Here is a 27,402-nt window from a genome sequence, read left to right on the forward strand (position 1 = left end):
AGGAATTGTTTTTTTTTCCTCCAAAAGCAATGAACCAAAGAGATATGAAGTCCTTTTTAGGCTTTCTAAGTTTCTAAGACTGGATTCTCCTTGTGAATCCAGTATTTCTAGATACTCTGGACAATGGATTACACAAGGATTATACATTATTTCAATCATACATCACAAAAAAATCTAGCATTAATTTTGTGAGGTAGGGGTTAGAATTATTACTATCCCCAGTTTACACATAAGGAAACTGGATTTCAGAGAGGATTAATGATATAAGATATTAAGATCATAAATTTGGAACTGGAAGGGACTTTAGAGGACTTCTAGTATAATCCTTCTTATTTGGGGGAGTGGTGGCAAGGAAATCAGAGTTAAGTGATTTGCCCAGAGCCATACAGCTGTTGTGTCAAGTATCTGAGTTCAGATTTCAACAGTTACTTCTGACTTGTATTCTTTTATTTTCTTTTATGATTTCTTAAGATGATTTTTTTCTTTTAAATTTTTTAAATTAAAGCTTTTTATTTTCAAAACATATGCATAGATAATTTTCAGCATTCACCCTTGCAAAACCTTATGTTCCAATTTTTTTCCCTCCCTTCTCTCCACCCTCTCCGCTAGTCAACAAATAATCCAATATATGTTAAACATGTGCAATTCTTCTATGCATGTTTCCACAATTATCATGCTGCACAAGAACAATTAAATCAAAAAGGAAAAAACGAGGAAAAAAATGCAAGCAAATAACAACAACAAAAAGTGAAAATACTATAGTGTGATCCATACTTAGTCCCCCACAGTCCTCCCTCAGAATGCAGATGGCTCTCTCTATCACAAGACCCTTGGAACTGACCTGAGTCACCTGGCTGTTGAAAATAGCAGGTTTAGTAGTCTATCTACTCCATTACCTTGTTGCTCCTAATCCCCCTCATTTTATAGATGACAGCTAACAAATGTCACAGGAAGGCTCAACTCTGGATCTTTCTTGGCTCTTATTCTAGTAGTCCATCCACTGTAGGCATGTTGCTTCTCATGGCATGTATGAAGTATTGTGCTTTCCAGGTGTGCAGATAGTGAAGATAGTGATAGTTTTGGTAGGGGTAGTTATTACATTGGATGCCATAGTCAGGATCCAAAATAATCTTGACAGGTGGTAATTCTAATGTGGTAGAATTTAATAGAGACAAATGTAAAATTTTAGACTTGTTTTCAACAAGTCAACATCATAGATTGGCTAGAAAGAAATTTGTATGAAGAACACCTGAGTGCTTTAGAGTAATAACATCAAGCTCAAAAGAGAAATAGACTCTGCAGACCACATATTGATTTAGAAAACCACAAATTAACATTATGCTTAAATGGTATTTTTAAAAGTTTATTTTGTTAAACATTTTTCAATTGCATTTAATTTTTGCTACACTCAAGAATATTGGAGGACCTCAATTTGGATACCTCTGCTCTAATGGATTGTAAGTTCAGGAAATCAACTGTATGAGACATAGCCCCCAAAGTTAATGCAATCTTAGGTATCATTAAAGAAGGCACATATCCAAGACCAGGAGGGTGATGTGTCTTCTTGCACTCTGTCCTAGTCTGGTCATGTCTAGAATGTCACATTTAACTGGATGGTATTCAGAAAAAGGCAACCAGGATGTCAAAATTCCCAGAGGTCATAGGATGGAGGAACTGGGCATAGTTAGCCTGGAGAAGTCACTGAAGAGAAACGTAATAGTTATGTTTCAACTATTTGAAGATCTGTCATTTGGAAAAGGGGTTAACTTTTTCTCCTTGGTCATAGAGTACAGAAATAGGAAAAATATGCTACTTTGGAAGATATTTGATTCCTCTTGAGGGTCTTCCAAGGAAACATTGAATGACCACTTGTCAGGAGCCATGTAGAGGGAATTCATTACATATATATATTTAGTTATTTCCAGACAAATACTATCCCTACCACCATTCTTGCCCAGTGAGTGAATGAATTTCTTTTTCAGATATAGGTTGATTGAAATTTCTAGTAAAATCCTTTCAGACTCTGAGAATTCATTGCTTTGTGATCAGATGTTCTCTGAAATTTCTTTTATCCTTAACATTCCATGATCCTATTGTTGTTATTCCTTCTTGAAAAGGACTAAAGTCCTATTAACTTGGATTTAAATGGGCAGAGTTGTCAGCCTCATCCTCTTCTCTGAAGCCATAGGAATTCAATGTCAAGACAAAGTTCAAGAGACAAAGGTCAAAACAATGGATAGTGGCCCAGGATGAGGTGTGTAATCTTGTCTTTCTAAATTAAGGTCTTCCCTAGATCTCAGTTTGTCTGGAGCCACACCTATTCAGTGACTAAAGGCTGGGTAAGAGTTGAGACAAAAGATGCCTCAATTTACCATTACAAAGATATCAGTCTTGGAGGGGAAACCTGTGAGTTTCTGGCCAAAACAGAAAACAATCGCTATTTATACTCATTCTAAGCCATAAAAATCTAAACAATGAGCCACAGAGGTTTGGGTTGTAGCTATTATTTGGCATTCAATGAAACCCTAGTATGATCTGGATTTTAAGGTGGAGTCAAGTAGCTCCTTTTAAAACACAATGGCCTTTTTTAAAAGTTTGTCTTTTTTAGAGCTATATTTCAAGAAATTAAAAAATGAAAATCACAAAGGACAAAAAGTAAATTGTCCCAGTTTTTTGGGGAAAAAAAAATTATTGATGATGGATGCTATGTGATAACGTATGTGTAGAACTGTATTGACCACAAAAACAATCAGAGACTCACAGAGGAAGAAAAAGCAAAAAGGGGCTTATTAGGATCTCATGAGAAAAGGCATCTTCCATCTGACAAGGTATTTGTCAGTAAAGAAGTGCAAAGCACAAATAGCAAAAGGCAAGATTAAATGCCCTGAACTCCAACAGTGTATTAGTGGCCTAATTTCCCACATCATCTCCAACATTTGTCATTTTCCTTTTTTGTTATTGATAGGTGTGAAATAGTATTTTGGAGTGGTTTTAATTTGCAATCAAATCAAAAGTGATTTAGAACACTTCTTCATATGCCTATAGATAGCTTTGATTTTTTCATCTGTATACTGCCTGTTCATATCCTTTGACTTTTATCAATTGGGGATCCAGTTTTTTCTTAACTCCTTTTCTGAAAATACATACTTTCTGTATCTGCTTGTCACTGTGGAAAACATAAATCCAGAAAGTTTAATAACTTTGTGCTATTATTGATGAGGGCTGAGGGTATCAAAGAAGAGTTTAGGTAGGAATGGGTGAGGTTCAGCTGTCCAAGGCACAAGTTTGGGAGAAGGATTTTCGCTAAACCCAAAGGCTATGGCAAAAGAAGCTTATTGTTAAAGAAACACCAAGAGGGATTCTCTTGGAGGGCATATCATTCTCAAGAGAGAAGTGATTTGCAAAGAGTCATTTTCTGAAGACCCATTTTAATGCATGAGTCTAAGGGGAGTATTGAGTGGAAGTGAAATCTTGCCCGGGGTCATGACTTCCTCCAAGAAAGCATATCTTGCTCTGAGAGGATGTAAGACCATTTGGGTTTGTAGATCAAAGGAGACGTTTTGTTGGTGATTTTACATAATTTTACAGGGTTGACTCTGATAAAACAGAGTTTTACTCTCATTATTATAACAGAGATAATTTCTTATATTCTCAGTTTATTTGCTTCTCATAAATAAGACATTTGAAATTCCTTGAAGTTCAGGAGCTACATTAATTGATATCATTAATTAATTATAAACAACTGAATTGTTTTAATTAACATTTAATAATCAATTAGATGAGCAAATTTATTATTTTGGAGTGGGTGCTAGTGCTGGTCTAGACTTGTTATTTCATCAATGAGGAGAACTCCCAATTGGAAACCTCACCCACCAGCCAATTGGCAGCTCATCAGTCACATAGAGTCTTGTAGAATTGCTTGGAGTCTCAAGCATGTATCAGACCCAGATTAAGTGTCAGACTGACTTTTGAGCATGTGTCAGACCCAGAGTATGAAATACACAATTTGCATTGTTATCTTTTTAACTCTGGGACTAGTGTTCTGTTTACCTATCTCTCTAAATTTCAGTTTACTATCTACATAAATTATATTTTAATATCTTATGTCAGCCATCCATTTTTTAAATGAATAAATTAAGTTACATACAATGAAATCTTTATGTTATGATCTTACCATTCTGAAGAGCAGTTTGGAACTATGTCCAAAGGGCTATCAAACTGTGTATAGCCTTTGACTCAGTAGTGTCTCTACTGGGTCTGTATCCCAAAGAGATCATAAAAAAAAGGAAAAGGACCCACATGTACAACAATGTTTGTGACAGTTCTTTTAGAAGTGGTAAGGAGCAGATGCCCATGAGTTCGGGGATGGCTGAATAAGTTATAGCAGGGGTCCTCAAACTATAGACTGCGGGCCAGATGCAGCAACTGAGGACGTTTATCCCCCTCACCCAGGGCTATGAAGTTTTTTTATTTAAAGGCCCACAAAACAAAGTTTTTGTTTTTACTATAGTCCGGCCCTCCAACAGTCTGAGGGACAGTGAACTGGCCCCCTATTTAAAAAGTTTGAGGACCCCTAAGTTATAGTATATGAATTTTTTGTTTTTTTGCTTGCTCACCTCCAAATTCTTTTTTTTTTTTTTTTTTTTTTTTTTTTTAATTATAGCCTTTTATTTACAGGTTATATGTATGGGTAACTTTACAGCATTAACAATTGCCAAACCTCTTGTTCCAATTTTTCACCTCTTACCCTCCACCCCCTCCCCCAGGTGGCAGGATGACCAGTAGATGTTAAATATATTAAAATATAAATTAGATACACAATAAGTATAGTATATGAATGTTATGGAATATTATTGTTCTATAAGAAAAGATCAGCAGGATAATTTAGGATTAGAGAGACTTGAACTGATGCTAAATGAAGTGATAGAACCAAGAGAACATCATCACACAGCAACAACAAGATTATGTGATGATCCACTCTGATGGATGTGACTTTTCTCATCAATGAGGTGATTCAGGCCAATTTCAACAGATTTATGATGGAAAGAACCATCTGTCTCTATAAAGAGAACTACAGGGCCTGAATGTGGATCACAACAAAGTATTTTCACCTTTTTGGTTGTTGTTTGCTTGTTTTTTTCTTTCTTTCTCATTTTCTTCCTTTTTGATTTGATTTTTCTTGTGCAGCATGATAATTGAAGAATAGAACCACACATACTTAACATATATTCGATTCCTTACTATCTAGGAGAGAAGTGGGTGGAGGGAGGGAGAAAAATTTGGAGTGCAAAGTTTTGCAAGGGTGAATGTTGAAAACTGTCTTTGTATATACTTTGAAAATACAAAGCTTTTTTTTTTTTTTTTAAAGAAATCTTTATGCTTCTAAACTAGTTTTGCAACTTTAAAACTGAAGTAAAACTTGCAAAAATTAATATGAAGTCAGAAAAAATATCTGTTTTCCCTGCTATGGTTTCAAAATATCCAGATTAGAACCTTATTTACAATAGATGGTGGCCATAGGAATGGAAAGGAAGGGATAGATGGGAGGGGTAGAATTGGCAAGACTTGGTGACAGATGCATGGCTGAGAGAAAAGGGAGATATCAAAGATGACTCTAAGATTCCTAGCCTGGGTCCTTTTTATGGGTCTGGGCATGGCCTAGCATCCCTTCTCTATGACTACTGCATGTATTCTTGCTAACTGATCTTATCTCTGGCAATTGCTGATACATCCTGAATCATAGGACTGGAGGTAAGGAAAGTGTTTATACTGTTACAAAAGGTCTGACGGAGTGAGGCACACTAAGTATTTCCTAGTTTGCCATCAGCCCTAAAGTCTCCTTCCTTATATTTATTTCTGTCATCATCTTTATCTGAATAGCATCCATAACCCTATCTTTGCCAATGCCATAGTCAATGTCTTATCCTTATGTCTCCTCATCTCTGTATCCATCCCCATGTCCATCCTATAGCTCTTGTTTTACATCTCTTATCTCTTTTTTTAGTGAAACTTCTGAAAAAAGCTTCCCATACTCCTTACTTTCATTTTCCTACCTCCCCCTCACTTTTCAACTCTTTGCAGTTTGGTTTCCCTGTCCTGTCACTTTATAGAAACTATTTCTCTTCAAAATCACCTATTATCTCTTCTGTTGAATTCAGTGACCTTTTCTCAGTTTTGATCCTTCTTGACTTTTCTGCCTCGTTGCCCTCAGCCTCCTCCTATGTAGTCTTTCCTTCCTCATGTACTATCATTGAAAATATATTTCGATAATAGCCACAGTTGTGAAAGAAAAAAAATTTCAAAAGAAAAAAAAAATGAGACATGACATTGTTCTCTCTTGGCTTTCCTCTAACCCGTATGACCTTTCCATTTCAACCTTTTTTGAAAGTATCATTATTCATATACTTCATGTATAGGTGTATCCCAGAGCTTGGTCCTGGGATCTCTTTCTATACTCTGTCTCTTGGTGATCTTATCAATTTCCATGAACTCAATTGTCATCTCTGTACATGGGACTGTTGTAACTATTATTCTTGGTGTGTTGAATTGTTTTTTTTTAATTGTCTTTTCTAAAGAGCTAATAGCTTATTTGCTGATTTTAACACACTTGTGGGGTCTTGTCACTTCTTGTATTAGGAGGATAGCCATTGATAGTAACTAGAATCCCTGGCATTGCTTCTGTTGCTAAAGGAACCCAACCTATACATATCAGTACAAGTTAGAAAAGTGAGCTAAGACCAGGTGTTACAAAACAATGACATTCTGTCTTCTTCCAAGTCATTGTCAAAAATTCTGATTAAATAAAATTGGGCTTAGCAGAAAGCCCTGAGAAATATCATCAGAGACTTCCTTTCATATTGATATTGATGCTTTAATCAATGTTCTTTGGGTATGATCATTTAATTAAGCAAATAGTAAGTATTTAGTGTGCAGAGAGAAGGCATGCAGTTATCCCTTCCACATTTTGGTACAGAGAAGAATTTAGGGGCATGGCACCCCACCAATTGGAAAATCCATAAAAAATTTTGGTTCTATCTTCAAATCAGAGAAGATGTCTGTTTTTTATTTTATGGGTGTAGTTAGTGTCTTATTGTAAAATTTACATTAAACTATATGATGACCAGTTCTGATGGACCTGGTCATCCTCAGCAACGAGATCAACCAAATCATTTCCAATGGAGCAGTAATGAACTGAACCAACTATGTCCAGAGAAAGAACTCTGGGAGATGACTAAAAACCATTACATTGAATTCCCAATCCCTATATTTATGCCCACATGCATTTTTGATTTCCTTCACAAGCTAATTGTACAATATTTCAGAGTCTGATTCTTTTTGTACAGTAAAATAACGTTTTGGTCATATATACTTATTGTGTATCTAATTTATATTTTAATGTACTTAACATCTATTGGTCATCCTGCCATCTGGGGGAGGGGGTGGGGGGGTAAGAGGTGAAAAATTGGAACAAGAGGTTTGACAATTGTTAATGCTGTAAAGTTACCCATGCATATATCCTGTAAATAAAAGGCTATTAAATTAAAAAAAAAATTTACATTAAGTATTTGGTCATTGGTTTTGTGGAATCTGCTGAGCTTTGTAGATCACCTGCAGCTTTCTCCAACATTCCCATTTAATTTCTTATGCCTATCAATGTCACATGGAAACCTATGATGGGCAAAGCCATGATGTAGAAGGGGAGGGAGATGGGTTGGTGAAATGCACATTTTAGACAAATTTTTACATTTTAAATAAGATGTGGTCCTTACTCTGATGAAACATAACATAATAGGGAGAAAAAAATACATTCACTGATTAACAAAAGACAAAAGTGATACATGACAGGTTCATTAGAGAGATTTTAAAAAGTGCTATTGCATTGAGGTGGAAGAAATTATTACAGAGACAACTTGATGTCAGGAAGTCCTGGTTTCAAATCCTACCTCAAACATTTATTAATCATGTGCCCTTGTGAACATCATTTAACCTCTTTGTGCCTCAGTTTCCTCATCTGAACATAGAGAGTTCGGCTTTGATGCTTCTAAGGTCCCTTCCAATGCTAGATATATGACACTAAGATTCTACATTCCGTTTCTTTGTCTTTGCACTACTAGTCCCCTATCCTTAGCTTCCTTTCTCATCTTTCCCTTTTACAGCCTTGTCTGATTTCTCTCAACTATTAGTGCTCCATCTCCCTCCCTAATTATTTTTTCTCCTTTGAATATATTTTATATTTAATATTTATATATTGTTTCTCAAGGTGGAATATAAACTTTTTGAGGGCAGGAACAGTTTGACATTTATTTGTCTTCCTGGGGTCATTATAGTGATTGGAAATTAATAATTTCTTACTGAATTGAATCAAATTGTCCCTGTCACCAGTTTTATATCCATTCTTTTTCCTCATTTTCATCTCTTTTATATCAATTCCTTCATCCTTAACCCATTCCCATTGTATTCCCATTCCCATTCTCAGTCTCAAAATTGCGCCTATTTCCCTCTTTATCCCTATCTTTGTAACCACTTCCTTCCCCTGTCTCCATCCCTATCCTCATTCCAAAATTCAGTCCCCATATCAAGCCCTATAACCATTTTTAAATCCCTCTGCATTTTCACATACATTTCTATAAACATCTCTACTTTTGTCTCCATAACCTTGCTTATTACTCACCATATCCATCACTACCCCAACATCTTATTCCATCTTCATTCCTGTTATCATCCTATCTCCAATGCTAATTCTGTCTCCAAGCCCAATACATCCCTCTGACTATCCCAATCTCAACCCCATTTCCATTTTCATAACCATTTCCATTTCTATCCCTTCCTATCATTGTCTCCATCTCCATTTTCAACCCTTCTCCCAACCTCATCTTATTTCTGTTACAACCACTGTCTAAATCATCATCATCATTTCAGTCAATTCCTGTCCTTCTTTCTGTCATCACTGCTGATTACATCATCTTCTCCATCTCTGTCACCATTACAATCTCCACCTCTGTTTGCTTTCCCAATACTATCTCCATCTCCATCATCATTTACATCATTTGTCCTCACCCTCATTCTTACTCTTCTCAGTATCCCCTTGGTCATACTTATGGAGCCTCTTCTCTAATCCCCCCATTAACATATAAATGGGTTATGTATTCATTTTTACCCTTTGCTCATGGTGTTTCTAATGACAGAAATCCTTGCATGGTCAAATTTTCATCCTTAGACAGCACTTTCCCCACCCTGTTATATGCACAAAAAGATCACTTTATCAGTTTATCAATAAATATTTATTAAATGCCTACTATATGTTGAGTGCAACTTGATGGCACAATGAATACAGTAATGGCTTGAGTCAGAAGGACTCATCTTCCTGTATTGAAATCTAGTCTTAGACACTTGATTTCCTCATCTTAAAATGAGCTGTAGAAGGAAATGGCAAACCAATCTATATCTTTACCAGGAAAACCCCAAATGGGGTCACAAAAAGACATGACTGAAAAACAACTGAACAACTGAACTATATGTTGAACATTGTATTAGACACTGATGATACAGATACAAAAATGAAGCAGTCATTCTCTTTTATACTGACTTTATTGAAAATCATTTATTCCACTTAATGAATTAATTTTCTTTTTTCCTTAGCACACTCCCCATAGCAGTTGTTCTAAATGCTCTACTCTGAACAAATCTCAACTCCTTTCCCTCATTCTTAGCAGATGTCTTGAATTTTACTTTACTGAAAGTGCCATTTGACTTTAGTTTTCTCAATTTTCTTCCTCCTTACTTCAAAATTTTGGGTCTTCATCCATCAGAATTTGTTAGGATTCTTACAAAGTCCTAAGTTAATTGTCTAATTTTAGTATCGTGCTTAGCAATTCTCTAGTTCAGAGTTCACACCTTTCACACCTTTAAGAGTTCACACATTAGTTCACATATTAGCGTTCGAGATTCACAAGTCAAGATTCAGTTGGGAGTTTCACAAGTCAGGAATCCACAATCCCACTCTCTCGGAGGAGGACTCAACCTTTGAGTTCACACCTCTAAAAGAGTGTATAAACAGACAGGCTCTAGAGACTTTTGGGAGATTGAAAGCCAGAATTCAGTCAGGGGATTCAGAGAGAGCTGGAGGCTGAAGCTGGCAGAGGCAAAGGGCTAGCAACAAGAGCTCTTGAAACCAAGGAAAGCTTACTGGACTATTTTGGAAGAGACAATAAAGGACTGTACTTTAATAGCTGGCTGAATTTGAGATGATTATTACTTTGAACTGAAACTAAGGCTGCCTCCAGAAGCTCCCCAAGAAACCTGCTTCCAGAAAATGATCATATTTTAGAAAAGAAGAATACTACATTTTGGCGCCCAATGTGGGGCAGACACGAGCTTGATTTCAGTGGAAAAGCCTACAATCCTGATCTCAGTGGAAAAGCCTCTGATCCTAATTCATTGGAAAAGTCTCCCAGAAATTAGGATGAGTACAACAAAGAAACTTTGTCAAAGAGCTAAAGTAGAATTTCAGCTGAAATGGGACAGATATTTAGAAAACAGCTTTTTCATCAAGGAAAATGTTTAGAGAGCATTGTCAGGGTTATGAAAAGCCAAGGTTTGATTATAATTTTGGAGCAAATCACTGAACTTTTAGAAACTGTACAGTACATATCTCCTTGGTTCTCTACGGAAAAAGAATTGGATCCAAATGAGTGGAAATTAGTAGGAGAGCAACTAGGTGAATACTACAATTCTAATCCAAGCTCAATTTCCAAAAATACACTTTATACATACAATTTAATACAACTGGCTCTAGGAAATTATATGTGTTAGAATAAGGAAAAATAAGAAAGAGCAGGAGGAGGTGGTGCCAACTAAACTAGGTGAAAAGGATGAAGCATCAGATAAGAATTTACAACTGGAGGAATTAAATCATTCTCAATCCTCTGACCTACTTGCCTCAATTAACCCTTCATGGGTGGAGGGAGAAGGAGGAGGGAGAGAGGCAATAACACAATCAGCTCTGCCTATGACAAAATTAGAAAAGGCATTAGTTAAGGCAAAAAATGAAGGCCAGGATGTATTTGATTTTATAAATGCATATCCTGTGATTGAAGAGTTTGACTCTTCAGGTCAAAAAAAGGAGAAGATACACTCCTGATTTGAAAAAAATCAAGAATTTGAAAAAGGGTTGCACTCTTATGGGGCTACATCCTCTTATGTTAAAATGTTACTAGATAGTTTGTCTTATGAAATCTTAACCCCAAGTGATTGGAAATCCATAGCTAGGACATGTTTAGAACCTGGACAAAACTTGTTGTGGCTTTCAGATTATCATGAATTATGTAGGAGTCAAGCCCAATGAAATAGGCAAACAGAAATTAATATACAAATAGTTTTTAAAATTTTTTAATAGCTTTTTATTTATAAGTTATATGCATGGATAATTTTACAGCATTGACAATTGCCAAACCTTTTCTTCCAATTTTTCCCCTCCTTCCCCCCACCTCCTCCCCTAGATGACAGGATGACCAATACATGTTAAATATATCAAAGTATAAATTAAATACAAAATAATATACAAATAGTTTTGACCAACCAGCTGGTGAAGGTTAGTATGGAGAGAATTCAGAACAGATTAATTACCCCACAACAGCTTATGAGCAGATAGCAACTGCGGCTTCAAAAACTTGGGGTTCTCTCCCTAGAAAGAAAGATGGATGTAAAGCCTTCACAAAAATAGAGCAAGATCCCAATGAACCTTTTGCTGGTTTTGTGGGACATTTGCAAACAGCTGTAACAAGAACCATTGGAGAAAATGCAGCTACAGAGATAATGACCAGACATCTGGCTAAGGAAAATGTTAATGAAGTTTGCAAAAGAATTATATGGGGACTACACAAAGATGCTCCTTCAGAGGAGAAAATAAGACGCTGTGCCACAGTGGGCACAATACTTATTATACCCAGACTATGATAAACATGAAAAGACAGGGTCCCTCTTGGCAAGGGACTTCTGGAGAAACTCGTCGATGTTTTCAGTGTGGAAATGTTAGACATCTAAAAGCTCAGTGTAGATATGGAAATAGAGTGAGAAGAGAGGGTGAGAGAAGACCCAAAACCCCATGTCCAAAATGTAAATGAGGCTTCCATTAGGCCTTAGACTGTAGATTGACCCAGGGAAATGAGAGGCAGAGCCCAGCTCCAAGATATCAAACAAAGGACAGATGGGGCATTATGGTAGCTAAGTTTACACCTCAGCTTTAGAAGGTCAGGACTCTGATGTAATCAACCAGCAAAAAAGCAATCAGATAGTAGAAAGGGATTACAGTTGGGTAGAATACAGGCCTCTTAAACCAACAGGGCAGTGTCCAGTGCAAACAGCTCCAATGCAATTGCCAGATGATGATGAGAAATCCCCAAAATGGTAAATAGAAGGGAATTAGATAGGTTAACTGCCTGGGAGAGAGGGTTTGCTTGTGTTACTACAGATAGAGAAGGAAACAGATGGGTGGCAATGAGCACCTGGAGAGAGACAGAAAAGGAGAAAAATATCAAAATAAAGGAGAAGATTTAAGAAACATCTGACACTGAAAGAGCATGGCTAACAATGAGACTGTTAAAAGAACTTTAAAATCTTCAGGAATCATTGGATTCCCTAACACAAGATGAGATTGTTGCAGTACTTGAAAACCAGCAGGAATCATTGAATTCCTTGAGATGAAAAATTGTTGATAAAGACTGTTGCAAGACTTGAAAACCATCAGGAATCATTGGATTCCCTAACACAAGAGGAGACTATTGCAGGACTTCAAAGCTTGCAGGAATTATTGGATTCCTGGCACATGAACTAATGGACAATGGATTTCTTTTGAACTATTTCTAGGACTTATGGACATGTATAAATTCTAATGTTGAGTCATGTTATTTGTTACATCACTACTAGCCTGTGTTATATTGCTATGTACTTACGCAATTTATGTAATTATGTATAATACCTCCCATATTGATGGATTTATGTATACCTGTTTCAAGTGAGCCCCTTCAGAAACCCGCTAATCTGATTTGATTTCCCATTTCCTTTGAATGTTTTCATCTCTCTTCCTGAGATGTCAGGGAGGGTGTGACCACCTCCTTTTTATGGCATTTTCACTTCTTTTTTGAGAGTCAGGGAAGGTGTGATTACCTTCTTTTTTGGGGTTCTCAACTCCTTCAGAAGTCAGGGAGGTCATGACCACCTATGTTCTAAAATCAAAAGAAAGTGGGAGATGTTAGGATTCTTACAAAGTGCTAAGTCAATTGTTTAATTTTAGCATCGTGCTTAGAAATTCTCTAGTTCAGAGTTCACACCTTTCATACCTTTAAGAGTTCATACATTAGTTCACATATTAGCGTTCAAGATTCACAAGTCAGGATTCAGTAGGGAGATTCACAAGTCAGGAACCCACAATCCCACTCTCTCGGAGGAGGAGTCAACCTTTGAGTTCACACTTCTAAAAGAGTGTATAAAAAGACAAGCTCTAGAGATTTTTGGGAGATTGAGAGCCAGAATTCAGTTGAGAGACTGAGAGCCAGAATTCAGTCGGGACATTCAGAGCCAGGATTCAGAGAGAGCTGGAGGCTAAAGCTGGCAGAGGCAAAGGACTAGCAACAAGAGCTCTTGGAACCAAGGAAAGCTTATCAGGCAATTTTGGAAGAAACAATAAAGGACTGTATTTTAACAGTTGGCTGCATTTGAGGTGATTATTACTTTGAACTGAAACTAACGCTGCTTCTAGAAGCTCCCCAAGAAACCTGCTCCCAGAGAACGATCATATTTTAGAAAAGAAAAACATTACAAGAATTCTCATTCTCTTCAGAGAACGAGGCCCAATTTCACTTATGCCCTTTATTCTATTCTCTTTCTGTATCTTCTGGATTCTGGTCCAGTTATCTTCTATCTTTCTTGTAACAGAGATCAATTGTAATATCTCTCTCTCTCTCTCTCTCTCTCTCTCTCCATCTACTTTTTCCCCACTTATAAACATGTAGACATTTTCCCAATTCTGAAAGATCTTCTTTAAAAGACCTGCTTAATCCCTTCAAGGTATAGTCATATAGGTCTCTCTTTTATTGTCAAACACTTTGAAAGTATATCTGGTAACAAAAAATTGAAAATTGAGATGTCCATTAATTGAGGAATGACTGAACAATTTGGGATATGTAAATGTAATAGAAAACTATTGGGCTATAAGAAATGATGAGCAGGATGATTTGAAAAAAATCTGGAAAGACATGCATGAACGGATGCTGAGTGAAGAGAGCAGTACCAGGAGAACCTCATACACAATAACAGCAAGATTGTGTGATGATCAGTTACAATAAACTTAGCTCTTCTCAGAATTACACTGATATAAGACAAGTTCAAAAGATTCATAACAGAAAATACTATCCATATCTAGAGAAAGAACTGATAGAGTTTGAATGCAGTCTTCCTGGAGTCTTCCTTCCTTCCTTCTTTCCTTCCTTTCTTCCTTCCTGATAGTTTTTCCTTTTTGTTCTGTTTTTTTTTCTTTCACAACATGACTAATGTAGAAATATATTTTACATTATTGCACATATATGACCTATAGTCAAATTATTTACTGTCTTACGGAGAAGAGAAGGAAGAGAAGAAGAGGGGAAAATTTGAAACTCAAAAATCCCATAAAAAAGGATTTTATACTTTACTATATACTTTTATACTTTATTAAAAAAAAGTGTACTTTGCATTTATTTATTGCCTAAAACTTTCTTACTACCTTACTTAGCTTCTGTCTTCATCACTGTTCTGAGATAGTTCTTTCTGAATTCATTACCTCCTAATTATCAAGTCAAATGATCTTTTCTCAGTTCTCATTTTGCTTAACTTCTGGACAGAATTTGATTATGGGGTGGGGTAGGATGGGGGTAAGGAGGTAGAGAGAAGCAAATCAACATTGTTCTTAATACTCTTTTCTTCTTTGGCTTCCTTGACTTCCTTTCTGACTGGATTTCAGAGGTGGAAGAGACCTAATCAAATCCACAAATGAGAAAAAATTTGTTTGCAAGACATTTTCAACAAGTCATTATCCACTTTTTATTTGAAAATCTCTTGTGAGAAGGAATGCACTACTTCCTGAAGCAGACAATTACAAAACTAGTATCTAATTTTAAGGAATATTTTGTACTTACATTGTTTTTTGGGTTTTTTTTTTTTAAATAATAACTTTTTATTGACAGAACCCATGCCAGGGAAATTTTTTTTACAACATTATCCCTTGCACTCACTTCTGTTCCGATTTTTCCCTCCCACCCTCCACCCCCTCCCCTAGATGGCAAGCAGTCCTATATATGTTGAATATGTCTCAGTATATTCTAGATACAATATATGTGTGCAGAACCAAACAGTTTTCTTGTTGCACAGGGAGAATTGGATTCAGAAGGTAAAAATAACCCGGGAAGAAAAACAAAAATGCAAACAGTTTTTTGTACTTACATTGTACCTAAATTTGCCTTCCTCTGAAACTTATACTTGTTTATTGTTTCTAATTCTGTTCATCTTCTACACAGTAACTCTTTATATATCTGAAGCCTTCTAATAAGTTTTTCCTAAGTCTTCTCTTTGGGCTAAACAAACCCAGTTTCCTTTAATTGGCACAGTATGTAGCATGCTGGAGTTGCACTACTAAAAGTTCCAGAACTTTTTTACTTGTTCTTTTTCTTCTTCCCCTCTCCTTTCTTCTTTCCTATCCTAACTTTTCTTTCTTTCCTCCTTTTCCTTCTCCTCTCCTTTTTTTTCTTCCCCCCCCCTTTTCTCCTCCATTCCCCTGCACTTTACTTCCCTTACTTCCCTTCTGCTCCCATCCCCTCTCTTTCCCTTCCCTTTCCTTCCCTCTCCTCTCCTCCTTTCCCCTCCCTTCACCTCTCCTCTCCTCTCCTGATGATCTCATCCACTACCACAACTTCAACTATTACCTCCATGAAGATGACTCACAAATTTGTATCTCAAGCCCTAGACATAAGACCTGCATTTCTAATTGTCGACTAGAATCTTTGCCTAGCTATTCTGCCTGTGCCACCAGCTCAACATGTCTAAAGAGTCTTTCAAAACCTGTTTGTCTTCCTCAGTTCTTGATTTTTGTTCATAGTACCCCCATCCCTGAGTCACTCTGATGCATAATCTTGATGGTGTCTTTGATTCTTGTGACTCCTTCACCCCATCCCCATTCTCATCCAACCTGTCAACAAATGCTAATGTTTCTAACTCATAATCACATCCTTTCTATTCCTGTTGCTACCACCCTAGCTTATGTCTTCTTAACTTTTCACCAGACCTACTAAAATGTTTTCTTAACTGGTCTCCCTACTTCTAATCTTCCTAACAGGGATATTGTATGAAGTTATGGAAGACTGTACCTCAATATTATTGAAGAGGGAATATTTTGTTATTAGTATTCTTATAATTTGTTGTTCAATAGTTCAATTGTGTCTTACTCTTCTTGACTCTGTGGACCATAACATGCCAACACTGTGCATTAGGTTTTCTTGTCAAGGATACTGACATTATTTGTCATTATTTGTCATTTCCTTTTCCAGTGGATCAAGGAAGACAAAGGTCAAAATGATTTACCTAAGATCCCACAACTAGTGAACTCAGGTCCTCTTGACTTCAGCCCCAGCACTTTACCCAATGAGCCACCTCGCTGCTCCATTTCTTATGATACCCCTTTCTTGGGATTCCATACCTTTGAGTTAATTGTGATTACTGGGTGACTCAAAGTAAGCACACCAATAGAGGGTTGTGAACTGTAAATTTAGGACTCTAGACCCACAAAGGACTTGGGATTGAGGGTAGCTGTCCTTTCCCTTGCAGGTCAAATTTATGAATGTGAATTGGAGTATTAGCTTCATTGACAGTGCTACATGTTCAATGTGTGTACATATATGTTAGACACATACAAAATAAATATGAGATAATTTATTGGAAAGGTATTGGCAGCTAAGAGGATAGATAAAGGCTTTACATAGGAAGCAGCCCTTGAGCTAAGCTTGAAGGAAATTAAAGATTCCAATAAATAGGAGTAAGAAGGAGAACTGCCTAACCCAAAGATAATTATCTTCAATTCATATTCAGACTGATAGGACTGCTCTATTGGTTTGAAGACCTATTTGGTCGAAGATGGACTGCAGTCAATCATCATAATTCATTCCATATCTTAGAGGATTATTGCTATGATTTCACCTTGACAATTCAGTGCTAGATCATTAAGCACACAGTGAAAAAAGACATTGTTTTTATCCTATTAAATGCTAGCAAGTTTCATTGAAACTGAAGTTCAAAGAACTTGTACTTTGTCCAACAGTCAGAAAGTATCTGAGGAAGGATTTAGACCTGGTGCTCTGTTGTCTCTTAAGTTCTGTGTTTTTTATATAACATCAAATTTCCTCTAATTTAGTGGGCACCAGTATTCCCACAGTAAGGGACGCTCCAAGCCTCTTGAGTTTTCTTTTAATTTTGGTTGGGTTTCTTTTAGTTCAGTTGTTTTCAGTCTTGTCTTACTTTTTGTGATCCCATTTGGAGTTTTTTGACACCAGAGTGGTTAGCCATTCCCTTCTCCAACTCATTTTTACAGATAAGGCAAACGAGGTAAACAGGGTGACTTGCCACAAACACTAAGAATTAGTGTTTGAAGATAGATTAGAACTCATGAAGATAAGTCTTTCTGACTTCAGGCCCCTTGTTCTATCCACTATACCATCTATGTACTCCAAAGTACATCTTATTCACCTTTATACATTCCATAGGGTCTACTATTGTGTTTATCACAATTAATGTTTGTTGTATGAATAAATGAACATGTGAGAATAATGATCATGTCTTCCTTAAACATGCAGAGTAATCTCATTTATTTTTCATAAGGCATATTCTCTAGACTAATGCTGTCACACTCAAATAGCAATGGGGGCATGTACACTACACATAAAAGATTCCTAAAGGCTGCATATTGTTTCAAGAGGTAATATTTACTATGTTTTGTTATATTTTAATTTTATTAAATATTTACCAATTCTATTTTTATCTATTAATGATACTGCAGTCATGGAAGACTGTGCTCCAGTTTTCTGAAATGAAAGTAATATTTTGTTCTAGTATTCTTATGATAGGAGCTGCTAGGTGGGACAGTGGATACAGCAATGGTCCTGGAGTCAGATAAATTCATCATCCTGAATTAAAATCTGACCTCAAACACTTATTGGTTGTGTGTGGCATTCTGGATAAATTACTTAACCCTGTTTGCTTCAGTTTTCTCATCTAAAAATGTGCTAGAGAAAAAAATGGCAAACTACTTCAGTATCTTAGCCAAGAAAATTCCAAATGGGGTCAAAGAGTTAAACAAGACTTAAAATGAAAGAACAACATTCTTATGATTATCATCTCACAGTTGTGATTTAGTTTCATTTGGGAGTGTTGTGGGCTGCATGCTTGATCTCTCTATTCTAGACATCTCATCATCCTGACAGCTTGGCCACTGGGTTGTTACTAAATCACAGAATCTCAGAATCAAGGCGCTGAAAGGGACCTAAGAGGCTATTTAGTCCAACCCATACCTGAATTTGTATTCTATCTGTCTTCCAAAGACGAGAACTACCTATCTCCTAAGGTAGCTCATTTCATTTTGGACAACTCTAATTGTTATGAAGTTTTCCTTTAGGTCAAAGAGAAGACATGCAATATGGACAATTGCTGGACTTAGAGTCAAGAACACTATGTACTGAGATTTTGGCTCTGACACTAACCATAAGATCATGGGTCAATTGTTTACATAGTCTAATTGTTACCTTCCTCATTTGTAAAATGGAGTTAATGATAGCTGTAGGATTTACTTCATTAAAGAGTAGTGCATGAGGCATATATGAGGCATGTATGTATATAAAGCACTTTGTTTTAAAGCTTTTTACAAGGTGCATAAGCTATCATAAACTTTGTATAATACATAACAGGGCAACTAGGTGGCAAGGTGGACAGAATACTGAACTTAAGAGTCAGAAATATTCATCTTCATTAGTTCAAATTTGACCTCTGATACTTATTATCAGTGCGACCCTATACAGGTCATTCAATTTTGTTTGCCTCAGTTTCCTCATTTGTAACATGAACTGGTGAAGGAAATGGCAGAAACACTCCTATATCTTTGCCAAGAAAATACCAAAATGGGTCATGAAGAATCAGACACGACTAAACAACATAATATGTATAAGTTTAAGTATATAAAAGCCATATATGTGAGTGTATGTATATATACACACATACACACACATATATATATAATTTTTATATATATATATATATATATACACACACACACACAAATTATATATTTATGTAAAGCTTAAATTTGCACTACAACTTTAGGGCTACTCTGATTATTATGGATTCTAAATTTGTCCCTCTGCATTTTCTACCCAGTGTCTTATCACTGAGTGGAAACAGAGCAAACCTAATTCTTCTTCTACATGACAACCCCAAAAATACTTAAAGCTAGCTGTGTTCCCTTTTCTCTTCTCCAAATCCTTCAACATATCTTTTTTTTTTTTTTTTTTTTTTTTTTTTTTTAAGGCATTCAGGGTTAAGTGACTTGCCTAGAGTCACATAACTAGTGTTGGAGACCAAATTTGAATTCAACTCCTCCTGACTTCAGGGCTGGTGTTCTATCCACTGTGGCACCTAGATATCCCTACCTAAATTTTCTTGAACCCTGTTACCCAGTTCCTAGAAGACTAAAACCCTTTAGGTTAAGAATGGAAGAGTCAGTCCACACAGTGCTCTTTCCCTTAGGAGGGCTAATCCCTGTTTTCTTCCTTTCAGTAGAAGCCCCTGAATATTTGAAGCATGAGATACAGATAAGACTAATGATATTCTTTGAGGAAAGGGTAGTAGTGGTGAATCTGTCCCTGGTTAGGCCCAAGTGACCGGCTCTCCTGTCCTCTCTTCCTGAAGGCAAGTCAGGACAAGCAAAATGATGGAACAGAGAGCCTGGAGCCAGGGAGGGAGCAGGCAGACAAACTGGGGAATGTAAGGTAAAGGTCTGAGAAGGCTAGCTCTCACTGCCTGGATGATTTTATTGCCTCTACTAGGAACCACAAGACATGTATTTTGCCAGTGGGAAGGAGAAGGTAGATAGAGGAGAGAAAAGATGGAGGGGCAGGAAAGCAGCCCTAGCTGAGGTCACTTATGGCCTGTAATACAAGACACACCTCACAAAGGGAAAGCAGGCCGTTCATGGAAAAATGCTCTACAATGCTCCTGTGGAAATATTGAGAAAGGTGGTTTCTTCAGAGAAGCTGTGGAGACTACTGTTGATTTCTATTGTTGCAGCAATTATATTCTGGGGGCTCTGATCTATCTCATTATTGTTATTTCTGCCATCTTTGCTCCCCCTTCTAGGGTCTTGTTGATGAGGTATGGATGTGGCAGGAATATGGGTAGGTCTCCTAGTTCTCCAAAACACCAAGTTAGGGTGGGTTCCCAGCGAGAAATGCTACATAAAAAAGCTGTGATAAGAAAAGGCACTTTATTAAAGAGAGAAAGACACCAAGATTTTCTCTTAGTGGGCAATGTCAAAGAATTGCAAAGAGACATTTTCTCAGAGCTTACTTATATTCAGAAACACAATTTGGGTTTTGCATCCGAAAGGAACATATTTGAGATAGGGTGTGGGAAAAGAGTCTTTCTCATGGAATGCAGATGCTCTTCTGGATGAGGCTGTATTGTCCTCATGATTGTCATGATTGCCTTTTGTCCTCATCACTCTTCCTCTTCAAGAATCTTAGCCTTTCCTCATTTCTAAAGTATATAGTGAACTGATTCAAATTTTTAAGAATACAAGCCATTCTTCAATTGATAAATGGTCAAAGGATATAAATAGACAATTTTCAGATGATGAAATTAAAATTATTTCTAGTCATATGAAAAATGCTCTCAATCACTATGGATTAGAAAAATGCAAATTAAGACAACTCTGAGATACCACTACATACCTTTCAAATTGGCTAAGATGATAGGAAAAGTTAATGATAAATGTTGGAAGGGATGTAGGAAAATTGGGACACTGATACATTGTTGGTGGGATTATGAGCAGAGCCAACCATTCTGGACAGCAATTTGGAACTATGCCCAAAGGGCTATAAAACTGTACACATCATTTGATCCAGCAGTGTTTCCACTGGGCTTGTATCCCAAAGAAATCATAAAAAGGGAAAAGGACCCCTTGTGTAAAAATAATTGTAGCAGCAAGGACCTGAGAACTGAATGGATGCCCATCAGCTGGAGAATGGCTGGATAAATTATGGAATATTATTGTTCTGTAAGAAATGACCAGCAGGATGATTTCAGAGAGGCCTGGAGAGACTTATATGAACTGATGCTGAGGGAAATGAGCAGAACTAGACTGTTATACACAGCAACAACAAGATTATGTGATTATCAGTTCTGATGGACATGGCTCTTTTCAACAATGAAGTGATTCAGGCCAATTCCAATAGACTTGTGATGGAAAGAATCATCTGCATCCAGAGAAAGGACTATGGGGACTGAATGTGGATCAAAATATGTATTTTTCACCTTTTTGTTGTTTGCTTATTTTTTTCTTTCTCATTTTTTCCCTTTTTGTTCTCATTTTTCTTGTGCAGAATGATAAATGTACACATAGAAGAAGAAAAAAGAATCCCAGTTTTTAAAACTGTCCATGTTAAAAACCTTCATGCCCATTTAGAATATGTGTTGATGACCTTACCATACTGCAAAGTCCATGTAAACGCACTTGAGAAGTATAATTAAAATAGGATTTTTTCCAATGAGCAGAATTTTTTCAGCCCCAAACATTGAGCCAAGTCCATGCAAAGACATACATCTCTATATACATTATTGTAAGGTGACTGTGCTAGGGTTTACTGGTGTCTGGTATTGTGTCTTTGTACCATTTGCTATGTATATATTTGGTTTCTGAATGATTCTATATGTGAATATGGGTCTGATGTGTGTGTATATTTGTTAAGTGTTTGAATGTAACTACATGAGTTTCTGTATATATTATTATCTATATGACCATTTGTGCTTAAGTAGAGTTATGTTTTTTACCTGGGTATAAATGTACAAATTTACCATTACAGGTGACATTAGTGATTGTGTCTGCATGTGAAAATCTCCCCTCCCTTAATCCTCCCATTAAGATTTCTCAGCACATGGCATAGTGAGGGATCTATCTCCACACCCATCCACAGCTCATTATTCCTGTCAGGAAAGTCACATACCTACAGTGTTTAACTCTTCTTTGCTGCCTTTGCATGTTTTTATGCTTTTTAATTCTTTGGGCTGATCTATGTACTGCCAGCTTTTGATGCCAATATCTCTGACTTTCTGACTCTGTATCTGTAGCTATGGTATAGTTAGCCAAAATCTTGGATAATTTTAAAAAATAATTTTTCTTGTTTTGAGGAAATATACCAGCATTTATTCCTCTCTTCTTTCCTCCTTCATTCCTTCCCTTCCTTCCTCTTTCATTCCTTCCCTTCCTTCCTCTTTCATTCCTTCCCTTCCTTCCTCCTTTCCTTCTTCCCTCATTCCCTTTCTTTCTTTTTCCCTTCTTTCCTTCCCTCCCTCCCTGCTTTCCTCCCTCTCTCCCTTCCTTCCTTTCTTCCTCCTCCCTCTCTCCCTCCCATCCTTCGTCCTTCCTTTCCTTCCTTCCCTCCCTCCCTCTCTTCTTCCCTCCTTTCCTCCTTCCCTTCTTCTCTTTCCCTTTTCCTTCTTTTCTCCCTCCCTCCCCCTCCCTCCCTCCCTTCCTCCCTCCCACTCTCCCTTCCTCCTTTCCTCTCTCCTTTCTTGAGTCCCTTCCTTCCTCCCTCTTTTCCTCTCTCCTTCCCTCCCTCCTTTCTTCTCTTCCTTTCTCCCTTCAATCCTTCCTTCCTTCCTTTCTTCCTTCCTTTCATCCTTCCTTCATTTCTTCCATCCTTCCTTTATTTCTTCCTTCTTCCCTTCCTCCCTCCCTCTCTCCCTTCTTCCCTCCCTTCTTCCCTTCCTCCCTCCCTTCTTCCCTTCCTCCCTCCCTCTCTCCCTTCTTCCCTCCCTCTCTCCCTTCTTCCCTCCCTCTCTCCCTTCTTCCCTCCTTCCTTCTCTTACTCCCTCCCTCTCTCCCTCTTTTCCTTTCTTCCTTCACTCTCTCCCTTCCTCCCCTCCCTCCCTCCCTCTCTTCTTTCCTTCCTTCCTACATTCTTCCCTCCCTCCCTTCCTTCTTTCCTTCCTCTTCCTCTCTTTCTCCTTCTCCCAAATAATTAATAAGTATTTGTTAATGTAGTACCTTTAAAGCTACTCTTTCCAAATTATACCCAAGTGGCTTTATGGTATAGTACTCATAAGTTCCCCACCACTGTATTTCCATTAATAATTAGCCATCCTATCTTAAATAGCTTTTACAAAAGGCATTTACTAACCAGAGCAATTCCCTCCAAATTAGGGGTGGGTGGGCTCTCCCTTTACATACATAAAGACCCTAGGATAAGTGGGTTCAAATCTCAAATACAAAAGCAGTGAGATAAGTATTTATGGAATAAATGAGACAAAAGAGGTATGTCTGGAAGTCCTTTACCCCCTTTTCTTCAGAGTCCTCCTGAATTTCCTGATGAGGCATGGTATTAGTACCCCTGAGTTACTTCATTGGGTCAGGCTTCTCTGTTTGATGATTCTAAGAACATTCAGCTCTGGTTGCTACTGGGATCCCTGGATTTCCTGAACTCCTAAGGTCACAACCTGGACATGTCCCCCTTGGAATACTTGTTCGCCTAAGATCTGGAGAGAACAAACTCCAGAGACTAAAGTAACCATGTCCTCACAGCTTCCATAGCTGGGCAATAGATAAATCAACTGCTCTTCTGCCCCACTTTCCCACTTTAGTTTTAATTCCTTAAAGTGACAAAGCAAAAAAAGTAAAAGTAATGAAGCAACTTGTGGTTCCTTTTGTATACCTACTCAGTTGATGCAAAAATAAGAAATGAAATAATTCCTGCTCAGAGGTTACACTCTAATGGGAGAGATAACATGAGCATATATATGTGTGTATGTACATATATGTATTATGTATAGAAATGTATTTATGTATATAGCATGGCCATGTTATCCAGACATCCATTTCTATCATCCTGATCTCCTTGTTGACACTATGCAGAATAAATTCAAATTATACCAAATTTAAATATATTTTAATATTAACATATAAAAAATTAAAGAACTCTCTCTCTCTTTCTCTTTCTCTCTCTCCTCCTTCCCTTTCTCTCTGCCTCTCTCTCTTTCTTCCTCTTTCCCCCCCATAAAATAATCCTTCTTTAGAACATAAGCTCCTTGAAGACCAGGAATGTTTTATTGCTTTTGCTCTTTTAAAAATACTCCCTACACTCAAGGAGATTACATTCTATTGGGCAATTATGTATAAATATTTACTCTTTATGTAGTACTATAGAGTGACTAATTGAAAATCAATACAAAATAATAAGCTAGTTAAATAATTGGTGGTTAGGGAGTGAGGGCAGAGGGGTTAAAGCAGATAATCTGTGTCCTCTTTGAAAGAATTCAGGACTCAGGCCATCTTCAAATAAAGTAAAGGCATTTGTTATGATTAATTGAGAATCATATACTCAGAGCAGATTGTTCCTGTTAGAAATCTATCAAGAGTTAGCTGCCCAACTAAGCAGGGCAAAGACATTTATGAAATCTGATTACATCACAACATATGGAGATTTTGAAGTTATAGGAGGAGTTTACTGACTTGGAGAAGGCTAGAAAGCCTTGGTGGAATTGCACATGTGGTTACCTAGAATGCATCTAGAAAAGCCATTGGGGGTTATTAATGTAGGGTAATGATATTATAATTAGCCTGACATCATTATAAGTTCATCCAAGGACAGGAAAGAAGGAGAGTACACAGGAACCACGCTAAGGAAAGATTAATTAAAATTTGTTATTTACTATCCTGGTTATCCTGTTGATGCTACTTTCTTATTATTTGATTTCTATGGTATATCTAGATTTGATGAATGATGGAATTATAGACTGTGTCGACCTGGACCTGGACCTGTCAGCTAGTGATTGAGAATTTCTGTGGTGTTGGAGCTGTAAGCAACAATCAGAATCCCATCAAAGGTACTACAAATTAGAGAAATCTGGAAAAAGTTCTTTTGTAAAAAAAAAAAAAAATTTATTTGAAAAAACAGAATAAGAAAAACATAAAAGAAATATAAAACAAAATAAAGCAAAGCAAAAGAGAACCTTGTCATGTGCCCAGCAGAACATCAGGGAGGATTCAAAATATATAACAAATTACCTGATTAAAAGTGTATATATATATATATATATATATATATATATATATATATTAGTAGAAAAAATTCTATTCATAAAAGTCCATTTTTTTCTTTACTTCTTTGTAAATTGTTCTTTGGTCCTCTGCTTTATTCTCTATTTTTATTCTATGTCTCTCTTTCATCCCATCCACCACCCTCAACAAGCTACAGTTAAGAAAAGATATATATTTATATACATATATAGATATACACACACACACACACACACGTCTTTCCTATCCCTGTTAATTCTTTAATTAAATCCTTAACTTGCCTTGCTATTACTTAACCTCTTCCCATCCAAGGATCTCTCTCTTGTCTTCTTCCCTTATCCTTTGCTTCCCCATCTCCCATCCCTTCCCCCTTATTTCTTTATAGATTTTGGAGGGTGCTATATCTTTGGTATATATGTAGTGTTTCCTATTGAACCCATTCCCCATGTGAGTAGGTTTTCAGAATTATAAGCCCTCTTCCCCCCTCTAATGCCTTTGTGTCTATTCCTCCTTTGCATCTCTTTTGTATAACCTGATTACCAATTTTACCTTAACTTTGCCTCAATCTTTCTTTTGAGCTACCTTATTGTCGAGGTGACTCTTAAACATATAGAATACATTTCCCATGTAAACAAAAACATAAACAATTTGTTTATGTTTAAACAGTTTGTCCATGTAGATTTCCTTAAAATTGATCTTTGATATTGACTCTTCTATGTTAAATTTTCTGTTAAGTTTGGGTTTGGTTGATAGAAAGTCCTGAAAATCTGCAAGTTCCTTGAGGGTCCACTTTTTCCTCATTCAAAATTTTAGATAATTTTGCTGGATATAATATTTTTGGCTACAGACAGACAAAGTTCTTTTGATTGTCAGTAGATATGATTCTAAGACCTGTGGGCTTTTATTTTTTTTTAATTTTATTAAAGCTTTTTTATTTACAGAACATATGCATGGGTAATTTTTCCACATTGACCCTTACAAAACTTTCTGTTCCAAATTTTTCCCTCCTTCCCCCCACTCCCTACCCTAGATGGCAGGTAGTCCAATACTTGTTAAATATGTTAAATCCAATATACGTGTACATATTTATACAGTTAACTTGCTGCACAAGAAAAATTGGATCAAGAAAAAAAAAAAACCTGAGAAAGAAAACAAAATGCAAGCAAAAACATGAACAGAAAGAGTGAAAATGCTATGTTGTGGTTCACTGTGTGTTCCCACAGTCCTCTCTCTGGGTGTAGATGGCTCTCTTCATCACTGAACAATTGGAACTGGTTTGAATTTCATTGTTATAGACAGCCATGTCCATCAGAATTGATCATTGTATAGTCTTCTTGTTGCCGTGAATAATGATCTCCTGGTTTTGCTCACTTCACTTAGCATCAGTTCATGTAAGTCTCCCCAGGCCTCTCTGAAATCATGCTGTTGGTCGTTTCTTACAGAACAATAATATTCCATAACATTCATATACCATAATTTATTCAGCCATTTTCCAATTTATGAGCATCCACTCAGTTTCCAGTCTCTGACCACCACAAAAAGGGCTGCCACAAACATTTTTGTACATTTGTGGGTCCCTTTTCCTCCTTTAAGATCTCTTTGGGGTATAAGCCCAATAGAAACACTGCTGGATCAGAGGATATGCACAGTTTGATAACTGAGCATAGTTCCAAATTGCTCTCCAGAGTGGTTGGATACATTCACAATTCTACCAACAATGTATCAGTGTTTGTAGTCTTTTATTATAGCTGCTGCTAAATCTTACAAAATTCTAATTCAAGCTCCAGCTTATTTGAATTATTTTTTTCTTATTTCTTGCAAAAATTTTCTTTTAGAACTGGGGGTTTCAAAGTTTGACAATAATATTCCCGTGTGTTTTCCACAAAGGATCTCTTTGAGGTGGCGAGCAGTGAAGTTTTTCTATTTCTACTTTTCCCTCATGTTCTATCACTCCAAGACAATTTTCTTGGATTATTTCCTGATTATTATGTCAAGGTTTTCTTTTTAGTCACTACTTTCAGGCAGTTCAATTATTCTTATGT

Source organism: Sarcophilus harrisii, chromosome 1 (assembly GCF_902635505.1).
Source record: "Sarcophilus harrisii chromosome 1, mSarHar1.11, whole genome shotgun sequence".
Taxonomy (NCBI): domain Eukaryota; kingdom Metazoa; phylum Chordata; class Mammalia; order Dasyuromorphia; family Dasyuridae; genus Sarcophilus; species Sarcophilus harrisii.